We start from the raw sequence: 15,293 nt of genomic DNA on the forward strand, positions 1-15,293 counted from the left end.
ACAGTGACAGACTTTATTTTGGGGGGCTCCAAAATCACTGCAGATGGTGACTGCAGCCATGAAATTGAAAGACACTTGCTCCTTGGAAGAAAAGTTATGACCAACCTAGACAGCATATTAAAAAGCAAAGACACTACTTTGCCAACAAAGGTACATCTAGTCAAAGCTATGGTTTTTCCAGTAGTCACATATGGATGTGAGAGTTGAACTATAAAGAAAGCTGAGTGCCAAAGAATTGATGTTTCTGAACTGTGGTGTTAGAGAAGACTCTTGAGAGTGCCCTGGACAGCAAGGAGATCCAACTAGTCCACCCTAAAGGAAGTCAGTCCTGAATATTCATCGAAGGACTAGTGCTGAAGCTGAAACTCCAATACTTTGGCCACCTGATGAGAAGAACTGACTCATTTGAAAAAAATCCTGATGCTGGGAAAGATTGAAGGTGGGAGGAGAAGGGGCCAACAGAGGATGAGATGGTTAGATGGCCTCACTGACTCAATGGACATGAGTTTGAGTATACTCTGGGAGTTGATGATGGACAGGGAGGCCTGGTGTGCTGCAGTCCATGGGGTCAAAAAGAGTGCGACACGAATGAGCGACTGAATTGAGGATTAACAGATACACACGACTACATATAAAACAGGTAAACAAGGATCTACAGTATAGCATAGGGAACTACACTATCTTGTAATAACCTAGAAAGGAAAACAACCTGAAAAATATGTATGTATAATTGAATCACTTTTCTATTCACTTGAAACACAACACTGTAAATTAACTATACTCAAATTTTATTTAAAAAAAAAAAAAAGCTAGAAAATTTTCCTCCCAGACTGACAAGTGCATTTTCCCTCCGAGACTTGTCTAGATGCACTGACAAAGGGCATCACCATTGTGATGCAGCACTCAGACGTCTGCATCTGAAACAGAACAGGGCCCTGTGGTCCTTGCCCCGGCATCCTCAGCCTGCCAAGTTTTCTGTGGAAAAAATTCAGCCAAAGAATAATTTAATCAGAGAAGTAAGGAAAAGCAGAAGCAAAGAAAAGCAAACAGGACAAAACAGTAGCAGCTTAAGTCATTAAGCAAAATCAAAGGCCCTGTAGTTCCTTGTCACGGGTTAGTGACAATATTGCGAGCCATTCGGATGAGCTGTCTTGGAGAGACTAAAACTCCCACCAGCTGGAAGAAGTTAACTCCATGATGACCAACCAGACACTAGCCATGACACAGCTGCTACAATTCTGAGACCTGGCCTTGAGAAAATGTGAACAAACCGACTCTGAAACTGAAGATTAACTGTACTTAAAACCATCAAGATGACCCCAATCAGAGGACCGTCATGACGGATTTCAAGATGACTGTCAGAGCTGACTGTGCTGTTTCTCCATGTAGGTGCCTCCATCCGCCTAATGGAGGGGGTGGTGGGGAAGGTCCTGTCTTCTTTCCACAAAACTTGCCTCTTTATTGGCTTTGAGCAGTGAGCAGGTAGACCCCGCTTTGGGTAATACATCTTTCCTCCACCTATAAAGGAAACCTCCACAGCTTCATTTCAATTTCATTACTATGATCCTGAAAGTATATTTACTGTTTTTCCACCATAACCTGTTATTTATTATTGATACTAAGGCCTTGGTAAAGGGAGCATACTCAGCAAAATGCCTAGGACTATCAGCATGTGAACTCGGATTTTCTATTATCAAAATCTGTTTGAAACAAACAGACAGCCTTAAGACCTCCAAAAACTGCCACACAAGCATTCTTTAAAGCACCGGGGGAGGAGTTAAATTCTCTGCAACGCGAAGCAGAAAACGTAGATGCAAACAATTCAAACCCACCCTTGGGTCTTGAAAACCAATTGGTTGCTTAGGGAGGTGAATTTCTGGTCTCCCAAAGAACACGTCATTGAAACCCACCGACCCACAGCAAATCTTTCAAACCCACAGCTTTGAATAACCGCGGAACAGCGCACCCCGCACGGCCCCTCCACGACGAACGGCGCGCCCCCACCAGCCGAGCCGGTCCCTCCGCGCTCCGCCGGCCCGCTTGGATTCAGGACGGCAAACTAACCAGCTCCTTAAGTCCCTCCCCACAAGAAGCCCCGCTCGGAGGCCGAGGCCCCTCACGCCTCTCAAGCCAGAGCCGGAGCGGGGGCAGCTGCACTTACAAACCACCCGCCACTGCCGCCGCCGCTCCGCCCGCGGACCCAAAGCCTCCTGGAAAGTGTAGTTCCTTCGGCCCCTCTGCGCTTGCGCGAGCGCGCCGTCGGACACACGCAAACTACAACTCCCAGGGAAGTCCGAAAGACACCCGTTAGTGGGCGCTCGCGGCCAGGCACCTTCCGCCCAGGCCTGGGCTCGGGGCCGGAGTTCAGTTCAGTTCAATTCAGTCGCTCAGTCGTCTCCGACTCTTTGCGACCCCATGGATCACAGCATGATGATTCCTGTGGGGGCCGGAGTAGTGGGCGGCTAAGCAGCGGGGAGATGGTTGCCCCAGAACACTTCCGGGTCCGATCGACCTTCTCTCTTGGCCTTTGAAAGCTTCGCTGGCGCTCTCACGAGAAGTGAGTCTCCTCGTCCCCGGAAACATGAGGCTGCGGCTGTTATGATTGGTGGAGGAAGACTTTTTGCCAAGATTTCTTTGGTTTTTGTTGTCTTTGCCAGGCGGGACCGAGTAAAGGAAGGAAGGACGGTCGGCCACACTATTTCATGGCAAAGACAACCTCGTGATGAATTCACTGCTTGTCTTTATGGCTTGTCTTTGCTGCCTAATGCGTAATTGGCCGTGTGCGCAGTGTTGAAACTATGTATTTTGAACACTGGCGTGCAAAGCTCGAAAACTGTTTTCTTAATTGCCATCGCAGAGTGCTGCGTAGAAGCGGACTCAACAATGAAAGGTACCATTACGTACACAACTTTGGTTTTGTGCCTGTTTATAAATATTTTAAAAAATCAAACGAAGTGTCATTTGTAACAACCGGTATAAGAAAACAAACTAGCGCCTACTGCTGGCCCTGCACGACAGGATAGGGCAGTAATGGAGAGACAGTAACAACTGCATGGGGCAAGGAATGATAACTTTATTCCAAAAGCCAGAAAACAAAGAAAATGGTATACTTGGGCCCCTAAAGAACCATGTTGGCAGAGTTAGAGTTCCGACTTCTTTTGTAGTAAAAGCCTCCAGAGGCAGGGCAAGGCGGTAAAGTCACCTACTCCTGGTTCTTCTCAGCGTCTGTCCTTCCAATGAATTAACATATCTCCTTTCCTGCAGTCATTCAGGGGTGGGCCTAGTCAGGATGTTTCTAGTCAAGGAGCTTGAAATCGGGGGAAATATATATTTGGTACGAGTTATACAAAAACAAAGGTACTTTAGCTAAACAAAGGTATTTTAGCTTAATACCAATTACCTGGAAGGCAGTGTTCCCAGAGATGAGTCATTATGTATAATTTAAGCTGGTAGGCAGAGGAACCAGCGATCAAATTGCCAAAATCTGTTGGATCATAGAAAAATCAAGAGAGTTCCAGAAAAACATCTACTTCTGCTTTATTGACTACACCAAAGCCTTTGACTGTATGGATCACAGCAAACTGTGGAAAATTCTTCAAGAGATGGTAATACCAGACTGACCACCTTACCTGCCTGCTGAGAAACTGCTATGCAGGTCAAGAAGCAATAGTTAGAACAGGACATGGAACAATGGACTGGTTCCAAGTTGGGAAGGGAGTACATCAAGGCTGTATGCAGAGTACATCATGCAGAATACTGGGCTGGATGAAGCACAAGCTGGAATCAAGATTGCCGGGAGAAATATCAATAACCTCAGATGTGCAGATGCAAAGATCTGCAGATAATAACCTTACGGCAGAAAGCAAAGAGGAACTGAAGAACCTCTTGATGAAAGTGAAAGAGTGAAGAAACTCGTTTGAAACTCGGCGTTCAAAAAACTAAGAGCATCCAGCCCCATCACTTCATGGCAAATAGATGAGGAAACAATGGAAACAGTGACAGACTTTATTTTCTTGGGCTCCAAAATCACTGCAGATGGTGACTGCAGCCATGAAATTAAAACACGCTTGCTCCTTGGAAGACAAACTGACCAACGTAGACAGCAAATTAAAAAGCAGAGATATTTCTTTACCAACAAAGGACCATCTAGTCAGAGCTATGGTTTTTGCCAGTAGTCATGTATGGATGTGAGAGTTGGGCCATAAAGAAAGCTGAGCACCAAAGAATTGATGCTTTTGAACTGTGGTGGGAGAAGACTCTAGAGAGTCCCTTGGATTGCAAGGAGAGTCAACCAGTCCATCCTAAAGGAAGTCAGTCCTGAATATTCATTGGAAGGACTGATGCTGAAGCTGAAACTCCAGTACTTTGGCCAACTGATGTGAATAACTGACTCATTGGAAAAGACCCTGATGCTGAGAATGATAAAAGGTAGGAGGAGAAGGGTATGACAGAGGATGAGATGGTTGGATGGCTTCACTGACTTGATGGACATGAATTTGAGCAAGAGTTGGTTAGCAAGGAGTTGGTGATGGACAGGGAAGCCTGGCATGCTGCAGTCCTTGGGGTTGCTCAGAGTCAGACACAACTGAGCGACTGAACTTTCTGAAGCTGGTAGGCAACATCTTTTTAGTGATTAATTTGTATAGACTATGAAAAGGTTCTTTCCTATTACACTACCACTGAGTTAAAGATAATTTTAAAAAAACAGGGACTTCCCTGGTGATCCGATGGCTAAGACTCCATGCCATCTGTAGGGAGCCCAGATTGATCCCTGATCAGGGAACTAGATCTCACATGCCACAACTAAAAGAATCCACATACTGCAACCAAGACCTGGTGCAGCTAAATAAATAAATACATATATTTGTTAAAAGATTACTTTAAAGACACTTCATAAAAATTGGACTTCCCAAAAGTGTTTTGCTAGCTACTTCAAAAATAGTCCTTCTTCCTGAAATCATGGTTTTCATTTTTTTTCTTTTTTTAATTATGGATGAAGAAGTCAAAGCCCAAGACTTCCAAAGTCACACAGCTAGATACCACACAAGGAACCAAATGCTCATCCTCATTTATTGTAGTCTTTTGGCTTGAAAGCTTGCCCCAAAGTCTTATTTTTTTTAAGTGTGTATCTTTTTAAAATAGTCACAATATTTCCTGCTTTTTTTGCCTATGTTTTATTCCTCTATTTTTATTCTAATTCAGTCTAAGTACCACATTGGTTATTGGTTGAATAAATTAGTCTTTTACTACATTCAAGTCTTAACTGACTTTTCAGTCAGTTCGGTTCAGTCGCTCCGTTGTGTCCAACTCCTTGTGACCTCATGAACTGCAGCACGCCAGGCCTCCCTGTCAATCACCATCTCCGGGAGTTCACTCAAACTCAAGTCCATGGAGTCGGTGATGCCATCCAGCCATCTCATCCTCTGTCGTCCCCTTTTCATCCTGCCCCCAATCCCTCCCAGCATCAGAGTCTTTTCCAGTGAGTCAACTCTTCACATGAGGTGGCCAAAGTAGTGGAGTTTCAGCTTTAGCATCATTCCTTCCAAAGAACACCCAGGACTGATCTCCTTTAGAATGGACTGGTTGGATCTCCTTGCAGTCCAAGGGACTCTCAAGAGTCTTCTCCAACACCACAGTTCAAAAGCATCAATTCTTTGGCGCTCAGCTTTCTTCACAGTCCAACTCTCACATCCATACATGACCACAGGAAAAACCATAGCCTTGACTAGACGGACCTTTGTTGGCAAAGTAAATCAATGTTATATAAATGCTCACCTGTAGCCCAGGTGCCCACTAAGCTTAAAGGTTCTTAAAATCCATTACAAGGTGGAAGAGGGAGAGGGGAGGAACTGCCAGATACAATGAAAAATATTGCATCAAGTCTTGCTGTAGAGAAAAGTCAGACTAAGTGCTAACCCACAAGGGATATTAGCCACAAATTATCCATTCTGATACAATCTTATGTCATCACTGGAGGCAGGAGGGCACTGTAATCTAATGGCTAATGGCCCATGCTTTGCAGTCAGGCAGCCTGGGATTAGAGGAGTTCTGTTCTCAGAAACTGTTGTCATCTGCAAAATGGGGATGATAATAACACACTTGGCCCTCCCAACTGTGGTTCCACGTCTGCGGATTCAACTCAGCAGAGATCGGAAAAACAGCAGGGGAAAAAAAAATTATATGAATTTTAAAGAGCAAGACTTGAATTTATTGTGCACCCACAATTATTTACTACATGGACAGAAGAGCCTGGTGGGCTACAGTCCATGAGGTCACAAAGAGTCAGACAACTGAGCAACTAACAGTAGGCCTGAACACTATAATTATTTACATAGCATTTACATGTACTAGGTATTATAAGTAATATAGAGGTGATTTCAAGTATAGGGAGGATCTAAGTAGGTTACATGCAAACACTATATATTTTATATGAGGGACTTGAGCATTCAGGGATTCTGGTATCCATGGGGGTCTTGGAACCAGCCCCTCATGCAAACCGGGACACAACTGTGTCTGCTTCATAAAATTATCAACAATGTTAGATCAAAAGAATATGTCTAGGGAGTTCCCTAGTGGTCCAATGGTTGGTTAAGAATTCGCCTTCTAATGTAGGGGATGTGGGCTCAATCCCTGTCAGGAAACTAAGATCTCACATACATAAGCCCTTAGGGCCTTAACTAGAGAGAAGCCTATGTGCCAAGGAAGAGCCTTGCATGCCACAGCTATGACTTGACACAGCTGTACATAAGTAGTAAAAAATACATATATTTTTATATATGTAAAAGTATGACACTTACCATGTGGTAAAAATTTAGGAAATTTTTTCACTTTTTAAAAACCACCAGACTGAAGTATGACTGGCATACAAAAAGCTATATGTAATACATATAACTTCATGAGTCTAGAGAAGTCCTCACCCAAGAAGCCATCATCACATCTATACCATAAACAAATCCATCAAGGCACTTTCAATTTTATGACTTCCAACTGTTGACGAACTCAGTTTGTCTGCCAAAGTCCAGCTCGATAGGTCATGTCAGATGGTTCTGCAAGATATAAAAATAATATGTAATTCTCAAGTCATTTGGTAAGAATACTATTTTAAGAATACTATTTTAATTGGGCATGAAAAATCTTTGGAGAGTTGAGGAATTTTCTTTGCTAGCTATGATAGGAGTGACCGCTCTGTCCAGAAAGGACAGAATTTCAGGTCTGGCTATGGGAGGCTTCCCATGCTGATGCTGTCCAGGCTAGAACAGGTGACCCCAGCAAGGGATAGGGGGACCTGAGAGATACGAGTACCCAGCCTCTAAGCAAAGGCAAGAAAAGCCACAGCTCACTTTACCCATGGGAAGTAGAGTTCTTCTCTAAGGTCCTAAGGCTCAGATTTCCAGAATGTTACCTCAGTAAGAAAATTTCTAACTACGTTGGATGCAGAAAGACATCTTTAAAAAAAAAAAAATCTTGTCATTTTAATATGGATAGAACTAGTGCTGGTGGGTTGGGCTTGCAGCAAAAGGTCATGGAAACCTGTGAGTCTAAACAATGAAGGGAATATCACATGCACTATATTCTAGAATGTCCGAGCAATAATGTGGAGTAGATAATAAAGAGAATTCTAGTCTGAATCTGCTGGGATCACAGCAGAGCAATACAATGATAGTTAATTAAGACTTTACTGTAATTATTGTCTGATGGTTCTTGACACATTCTATGGGTTTTTATGCTTCAGATCAACTTGCAGCATTCTATGCGTTTTAAATGTTTTATGACACATTTTTAAAGCAGCACATTTACCCTTCAGAAATAAGATTACTGATTCCAGGGAGGGGATATCAAGATGGCAGAGTAGGAGGACACAAAGTTTGCCTACACTTACAAACATATCAAAAATACATCTACATGTGGAGCAATCCTCACTGAAGACGAATTGGAGACAGACAGCCTTGTAAAACCAAGTCTGTAAGAAAGATCCACACAGAATCAAGTAGGAAGGGAAGAGAAGTAATTGGCTCAGGACCTGCACCCTGGAAGGGGACACAGAAGAGGAGAGAGATGACACAGGCCTGAAGACCTTTCCTGGGGAGGGGTCGGTTTTAGCCACTATTGGGCATCCTAGTCCTGGTGTCTGACACTGGGAAGACATACCCCCTTAGGTGGTGTGAAAACCAGTGGAACTAATAGGAAGGCTGTAAGAACCCTAGACTCCACTCATGAGGGACATGCACAAGCCTGCTTACTCCAGAAACAAGGGGAAGCAGACCGACGCTGCCTGGGTTCTGGCTGGTTTCCTGGGACCGCCCCAGCACACAGCCCAGCACACCCCCACAGCTCCATGTTAGGTAAAGGTGCAGCACCTGAGGTGACTGCAAGACTGTGAGGCACAGAACAGGCTGAGACCCCTAAACGGGGTAGGGGAGGCATCGGTGCACTTGCTGAGGAGCGCATCAGAGGCAGCGCAGCTCTGACTGGTGCTGCAGCCCATGCCAGCCACCTGCTCTAATCCCACCTGCTCCAGCCCTGCGCTCTTGAGAGCAAAAGAAGGGTTGGTCCTGTGCAGGATCCTTGCAAGGGTGTGCAGACCACCCAAGTTAAGCCTCCTCGGATCAGTTCCTACCCTCACCCTATTTAAAGAACCAGGTTGCCCCAGCTCCTGGAGCAGGGGCACCTGATGTTTGTTTTCATGTCCTCTTACTGCAGCACAAGTCTGACCTCATCAATTTCTATCGATAAGGAGTCCAAGGGGATTTCCCTAGTCATACAGTGGGTAGAAATCCACTTGCCAATGCAGGGGACACTGGTTCCCTCCCTGGTCTAGGAAGATCCCACATGCCTTGTAGCAACTAAGCTACAACCAGAGAAACCACCACAATGAGGAGCCTGTGCACCGCAACAAAGAGTAGCCCCCCTCACTGCAACTACAGGAAAACCCACGCAGTAGCGAAGACCCAGTGCAGCCAAAGATAAAAATAATAAAAACAAACATTTTAAAGAGAGTCCAAGGACCCTGGTCTATAACATTTATACATCTACTTTTTTGTTGTAAACTTTTGACTATCTTCTAGGATCTGGTAAGGTAGTTTCTGACAGGTTTTGTCAAGTTTTAAAAGATGTTTCAAAAATAAATTTAAGAAACTGTTTTGGGACTTCTCTGGTAGTCCAGTGATTAAGACTCCAAGCTTCCACTAGAAGGGTATAAGTGTTTGATCCCTGGTCAGGGAACTAAGCCCCCAAATGTTGCCCTACACAGTCCCCAAAAATTGTTTTGGGATAGGGATGGACCTTGTACCATTTTTGCTGATGTCAGCTAAATTGATTCTCACACAATCTTGTAAGGTAGGGGCCCCCAACCTCTGGGATCTAACGCCTGATGATCTGAGGTGGAGATGATGTAATGATAATAGAAATAAAGTGAACAATAAATGTAATTCACTTGAATCATCCCACCCCTTCTGCAGAAAAACTATCTCCCATGAAACTGGTCCCTGGTGCCAAAAATGTTGGGGATCACTGCTGTAAGGTAGCTTGTCCATAATCCCCTGGGAATTAAGTAGTAAAGTCAGGATTCAAATCCATATTCTTTCTACATCTTTTTTATTGCCATTTTATTTACTATTTTCAGAATGTTATTATTTCCCATTAGGTCTGTCTAGTCAAAGCTATGGTTTTTCCAGTAGTTACGTATGGATGTGAGAGTTGGACTATAAAGAAAGCTGAGTGCCGAAGAATTGATGCTTTTGAACTGCGGTGTTGGAGAAGACTCTTGAGAATCCCCTGGACTGCAAGGAGATCCAACCAGTCCATCCTAAAGGAAATCAGTTCTGAATATTCACTGGAAGGACTGATACTGAAAATGAAACTTCAATACTTTGGCCACCTGATGTGGAGATCTGACTCATTGGAAAAGACCCTGATTCTGGGAAAGATTGAAGGCAGGAGAAGTGGACGACAGAGGATAGGATGGTTGGATGGTATCACCGACGCCAAGGACATGAGTTTGGGTAAACTCCGAGAGTTGGTGATGGACAGGGAAGCCTGGCGTGCTACAGTCCATGGGGTCACAGAGTCGGACAAAACTGAGTGACTGAACTGATCGCCCCTCTACTCAGTGAGTGGCCAGCCCCTCCTCTCTGGAATGGCAGATTGTTGTTGTCCTTGTTTAGTCCTTCAGTCCTGTCTGACTCTGTGCGACACCCCCGTCCCCCCACCCCTTCTCCTTGGATTGCAGCCCTTCAGGCTCCTCTGTCCATGGGATTCTCCAGGCAAGAATAACCGGAGTGGGTTGCCATGCCCTTCTCCTCCAGGGGTTCTTCCCGACCCAGGGATCGAACCCGTGTCTCCACAATTGGTAGTCCGATTCTTTACCGGCTGAGCTACCAAGGAAAACACATATTTCTAATTACTCAGTAACACTACCAAGAACTACAAACTCTCAGAATCCTGCACTAAAATTAGCCTCATGTTTCCCCAATCTCAAATCCTCTCGAAATTGTTCTTTTCCCGCTCCGGAAAACTGCCCTCCTTCCTCAAGCAGTACCACCACCGCTTTCCCCAAACTACGAAGTTTGGAGTTCTCCTCGCAGCCCAAATCCCGCCTGAAACATGAATCCGAGTCCGGTCACTGGAAGACCGCACGCAGTCCTGTCGCCGTCCGCGGCGCTATCCGGGTCCGCCGTGCGCGCCGCGGCCAGTCCAGGGCGGCGCCGGAACCCCAGAACCCGCGGCGGGGGCGCGCCCGGAACCCGGAAGGGCCTGGACCCGGGAGTCCCAAGTCCTGAAGGCCTGGGAGTCAGAAGCCGAGAACTCGGGGGCGCCAGCGCCCGAGTGGGCAGGAGCCTCAGGCAGGTGCGTGGGCGCCGCTGCGGGCAGTCAGCTGAAAGTCCGGGGGTGAGGCCGACAGGGGACCGCGCCGACCGTCCGGGGAGGGCCGGTCCCCTCGCCGCGGCGGCCGGCGCCGCCGGCCAAGAAACACCCCCGCTGCCGGGTGCCTCGGCGTGTCCCCAGCTCGCAAAAGTGAGCCGATGGAGATAGAACTTAGTTTTTCCTTGGGTGGGTTTTTTTTTGGGGGGGGGATAGTTTTTTCTTGTTTCCAGTGTGCTAAACAGGCTTTCTCCTGAAAGTTAGGTTCCAGAGAAAGAAACTTGCCTAATACTGCATTTTGGTGACTAATCAGGGAATGTAGCCCGACCTGGCGAGTGACAGGGAGCCCCGGACGGAAACACGGAAGGTACCTGTGAATCCAAAGTGGAAAGCCCGGAAATGAGTAGCTGACGCCTCGGGAAAGAGCACGGACGTGGGTGCAGTGTCTCAGCTCCTTAGAACAGGCGACTGCGTGTCCTTTGCCATTGCAGGGGTTTTAACAGTCCCTTTAGAGATGGGCGGAATCAATGACATTTGAGCCCAGAAATGCAGGTAGTGTCAGAAGGGTTTTGGGTTTTTTGTTTTTTTTTTTTTTAATACTCCTAGGCTTAAATTCCGGCTTCCCTGGTGGCTCAGATTGGAAGGAATACGCCTGCAATGCAGGAGACCCAGGTTCAATCCCTGGGTCAGGAAGATTCCTCTGGAGGAGGGCATGGCAACCCACTCCAATATTGTTGCCTGGAGAATCCCCATGGACAGAGGAGCCTGGCGGGCTACAGTCCATGAGGCCACAAAAAGTATGACAGGACTGAGCAACTAAGCACAGCACACAGCAGGCTTTCATTCAGGCTTGGAAGAGTTTATAGTTAGCAATTGTTTGCTGAATGCCTACTGCTGCTAAGTCGCTTCAGTCGTGTCCTACTCTGTGAGACCCCATAGACGGCAGCCCACCAGGCTCCCCTGTCCCTGGGATTCTCCAGGCAAGAACACTGGAGTGGGTTGCCATTTCCTTCTCCAATGCATGAAAGTGAAAAGTGAAAGTGAAGTCGTTTAGTCGTGTCTGACTCTTAGCAACCCCATGGACTGCAGCCTGCCAGGCTCTTCCATCCATGGGATTTCCCAGGCAAGAATACCGGAGTGGGTTGCCATTGCCTTCTCCTGTTGAATGCCTACTGTGTGCCAAAAGATGTTTAGATTCCAAGGATATAAAGTTGACCAAGGACCAGCTGTTCACATAGGCTTGCCATCCTGGAGACACTGATAGAGTGCAGGCCTTCCCATGATTACAGAGAGATGTGTGATTAAAGCCACTGTTGTGGGCTCTTGAAGTGAAGGGAAAGTATTAGTCCCTCAGTCCTGTCCAACTCTGTGATACCATGGGCTGTAGCCTGCCATGCTCCTCTGTCCATGAAATTCTCCAGGCAAGAATACTGGAGACTGTTACTGTTCCCTTCTTCAGGGGATCTTCCCTACCCAGGGTTTGAACCCAGGTCTCCTGCATTGCAGGCAGGTTGTTTACTATCAGAGCCATCAGGGAAGCCAGGGGAGGAAATGCCAGCTGCAAAGATGCCAGATTGGGTGGCAGTGAGCCTCTTGCTCCCAGATGCATCCATAGTTTCTAGATAGAGACAGGATTTGTGAGGGGAGTGCTGGAGTTTCTTCAGACCTGAAGCTGAACTGGGCCTGATGGGTAGAAGACACCCAGAGCTCACATACACAGAGCAGTCTCCAATGAAGATGTGAGATTGAGTTCATGTAGAGAAAGTTTGAGAAGAAGAAGATCTTGACGGGTGGTGTATGTCTGTCAGGAAACTGCTCACAGGAGAAGAGGCAGGTGTTTGAGGGAGACTCCAGACAGAACCTGCAGGAAGACAGGAGTCAAGGCCAGACTTGAAGTTTCACAAAACTTAGTGTTAGTCTCTCTCCTGCCCATGCAGCCTCTGCTGTACCAGAGGAAGCTCACTGCCACCCAATCTGGCATCTTTACAGCTGGCATTTCCTCCCCTGGCTTCCCTGGTGGCTCTGACAGTAAACAATCTGCCTGCATTGCAGGAAACCCGAGTTCAAACCCTGGGTAGGGAAGATCCCCTGAAGAAGGAAACAGCAACAGTCTCCAGTATTCTTGCCTGGAGAATTCCATGGACAGAGATTTATTAATATGTTTAAAATCTGTATATTCTGGTTTCACAGTGTGAATGTACTTAATGCTACTGAGCTGTATGCTTAAAAATGATTATTGTTGTTCAGTCATTCAGTCGGACATGACTCTTTGCAGCCCCATGAACTGCTTCCCTGTCCTTCTCCATCTCCCAGAGTTTGCTCAAACTCACATTCATTGAGTCGGTGATGGCATCCAACGATCTCATCCTCTGTTGTTCCTTTCTCCTCCTGTCTTCAGTCTTCCCCAGCATTAAGGGTCTTTTCCAATGAGTCTGCTCTTTGCATCAGGTGGCCAAAGTATTGGAGCGTCAGCTTCAGCACCAGTCCTTCCAATGAATATTCAGGGTTGATTTCCTTTAAAAATGATTAAAATGGTAAATTTTAGGTTAGGTATACTTTGTGCTAGTTATGTCCAACTCTTTTGCAACCCCATGGACTGTAGCCCGCCAGGCTCCTCTGTCTGTGGAATTTTCCAGGCAAGAATACTGGAGTGGATTGCCATTTCCTTCTCCAGGGGATCTTCCTGACCCAGGAATCAAACCTGCGTCTCCTGCATTGCAGGTGGATTCTTTACTGCTGAGCCACCAGGAAAGCCCATGTATACTTTACCACACAGGAAAAAAAATGTATAATGAACAATTTTAGATAACCAAATACCTGATGACAGGGTAGGAGTTAAATAACAGAAAGCTTATGCACCACTACAAATTCTTTCAAAGAACATTTAGTGCCATAGGAAAATTCTCATGAAAAGTTAGAGAAACTGTCCATAAACTTTAAACAATATGAATAAATAACATAAGAATACTGTACAAAATAGTAATGATACGGGGAAAATAATACCAGAAAGAAATATCGCAGTATCAACAGTTGGGGTTGTTTCTGGATGGAGGGATCACAGGTGCTTTTTCTTTAATACATGTGTACTATATACACGTGTGCAGAGTTGGTGGTATAGTGGTGAGTGTAGCTGCCTTCCAAGCAGTTAACCCAGGTTCGATTCCCGGCCAACACAGCGTTCTCAGTGTTGGAGACTGAGAGCAAGGTGGATGAACCTGAATAGCGTAGTCTCATATCTTTCACAGTGTCTATCAGCATTCTTGTTTGTACATAGTGCTAATTATGAATCCATCTGCATGTGAAAGACAGTCAGCACCTGTGAAGTTATGGAGTTAGTAAACATTAATGCCGCTGAAAGGCAGAGTTAAATCCAGGCACTTCTGTTTAACCAGATCTTAGACCATGTAAGAAACAAGAAATGTGAAGCCTTAGTTTGTTGATTGTTGGGCAGACACCACTAGGTCCTGGGTGTGATACACCAGTGTGAGTGGCGGCAGTGGTAGGGTCCCGGGGAGAGGAACAGTTGTGTGGAGGCCCTTAGGGTTTGCCAACCTGAAGAAAAGCCACCTTGGCCAGGATGAGGCTGCAAGGAGGCCATGCTTTGAACTCTGACAGGAAAATTGAATTTCATTTGAAGCATAATTTTCAAAATAAGAAAATGGTTGTTCATGCTTCAGTGTGGCGAAGGAATGAGAGGCACAGGGGAGCAGAGGTTGGCAGGAAAGGGAAACAGGTTCCACTGCTGGGGGTGGGGGGAGGTTGTGGGGGGTGGGGGTTGCTATAGGGGTGGGAGGGAGCCTGGCTCCAGGGATGGGGGGAACAGGAACAGTTGCCTATGGCAGGTGCCCATGGCAAGTGGAGCCTTGACTTAGGACCGCACCCCGGTGGGGGCTGGCCAGGAGGAGATTGGACATGTCAGGGGCCCACGCTGAGACCCAGTAGACCTGTGCTAAACTGGGGGTCGTTGGCACACAGGTGCCTTCTGGGTCTCCCGTGGGCACTACGGCCCAGCAGAGGGCCTAGGGTGGGACTACAGCCAGGGAAACCCAGCGATCAAGGGCAGGTGCAGCTGGGGAGGCCATCCTGAGAGGTCACCTGCTCACTGACCATCTTCAACCCAGTGGGCCCCGCAAACTTCTGGAAAGTACCAGCTCACTGTGGACAAGCTCTCAGAGAGACTCCAGGTTCAAAGCCTGACAAATAGCTACTGTCTATTAAACCCAGTATCTCACCATTCATTAGTTTATTATTAAATACACATAAAAGTTCTTTCAGTTAAAAATATTTATTTTTCTTAGAAGTAATTCTTTTTTTCTATGTCATATCTAAAAATAACAGTATTTTTATTACTAATGGTTCAAATTTTTTTCCCCACAATGGTTTTACAGAAACTTGTGTAACTAATGAGTCTCTTTAAGTTTAGAGAAGAATTA

At 46.1% G+C, this 15,293-nt stretch overlaps 2 protein-coding genes across 6 annotated transcripts in view; one reads left to right on the plus strand and one right to left on the minus strand.

Moving 5' to 3' along the window:
• CENPJ (centromere protein J) overlaps positions 1-2,969 on the minus strand; it is a 44,546-nt gene extending 41,577 nt beyond the window's left edge. Inside the window, exon 1 of one of the 5 annotated variants that reach the window (XM_018056519.1) lies at positions 2,162-2,935. The gene's annotated coding sequence lies outside the window, so the exon portion shown is untranslated. Of the gene's footprint in view, positions 1-2,064 lie in introns of all 5 variants that reach the window. The other 4 variants (XM_018056520.1, XM_018056521.1, XM_013968280.2 and 1 more) reach the window with 4 other exon arrangements.
• PARP4 (poly(ADP-ribose) polymerase family member 4) overlaps positions 10,725-15,293 on the plus strand; it is a 72,329-nt gene continuing 67,760 nt past the window's right edge. The window contains exon 1 of the mRNA XM_018056522.1: positions 10,725-10,845. The gene's annotated coding sequence lies outside the window, so the exon portion shown is untranslated. The remainder of the gene's footprint in view (positions 10,846-15,293) is intronic.

This window comes from Capra hircus, chromosome 12 (genome assembly GCF_001704415.2).
Source record: "Capra hircus breed San Clemente chromosome 12, ASM170441v1, whole genome shotgun sequence".
In the NCBI taxonomy this organism is placed as follows: Eukaryota; Metazoa; Chordata; class Mammalia; order Artiodactyla; family Bovidae; genus Capra; species Capra hircus.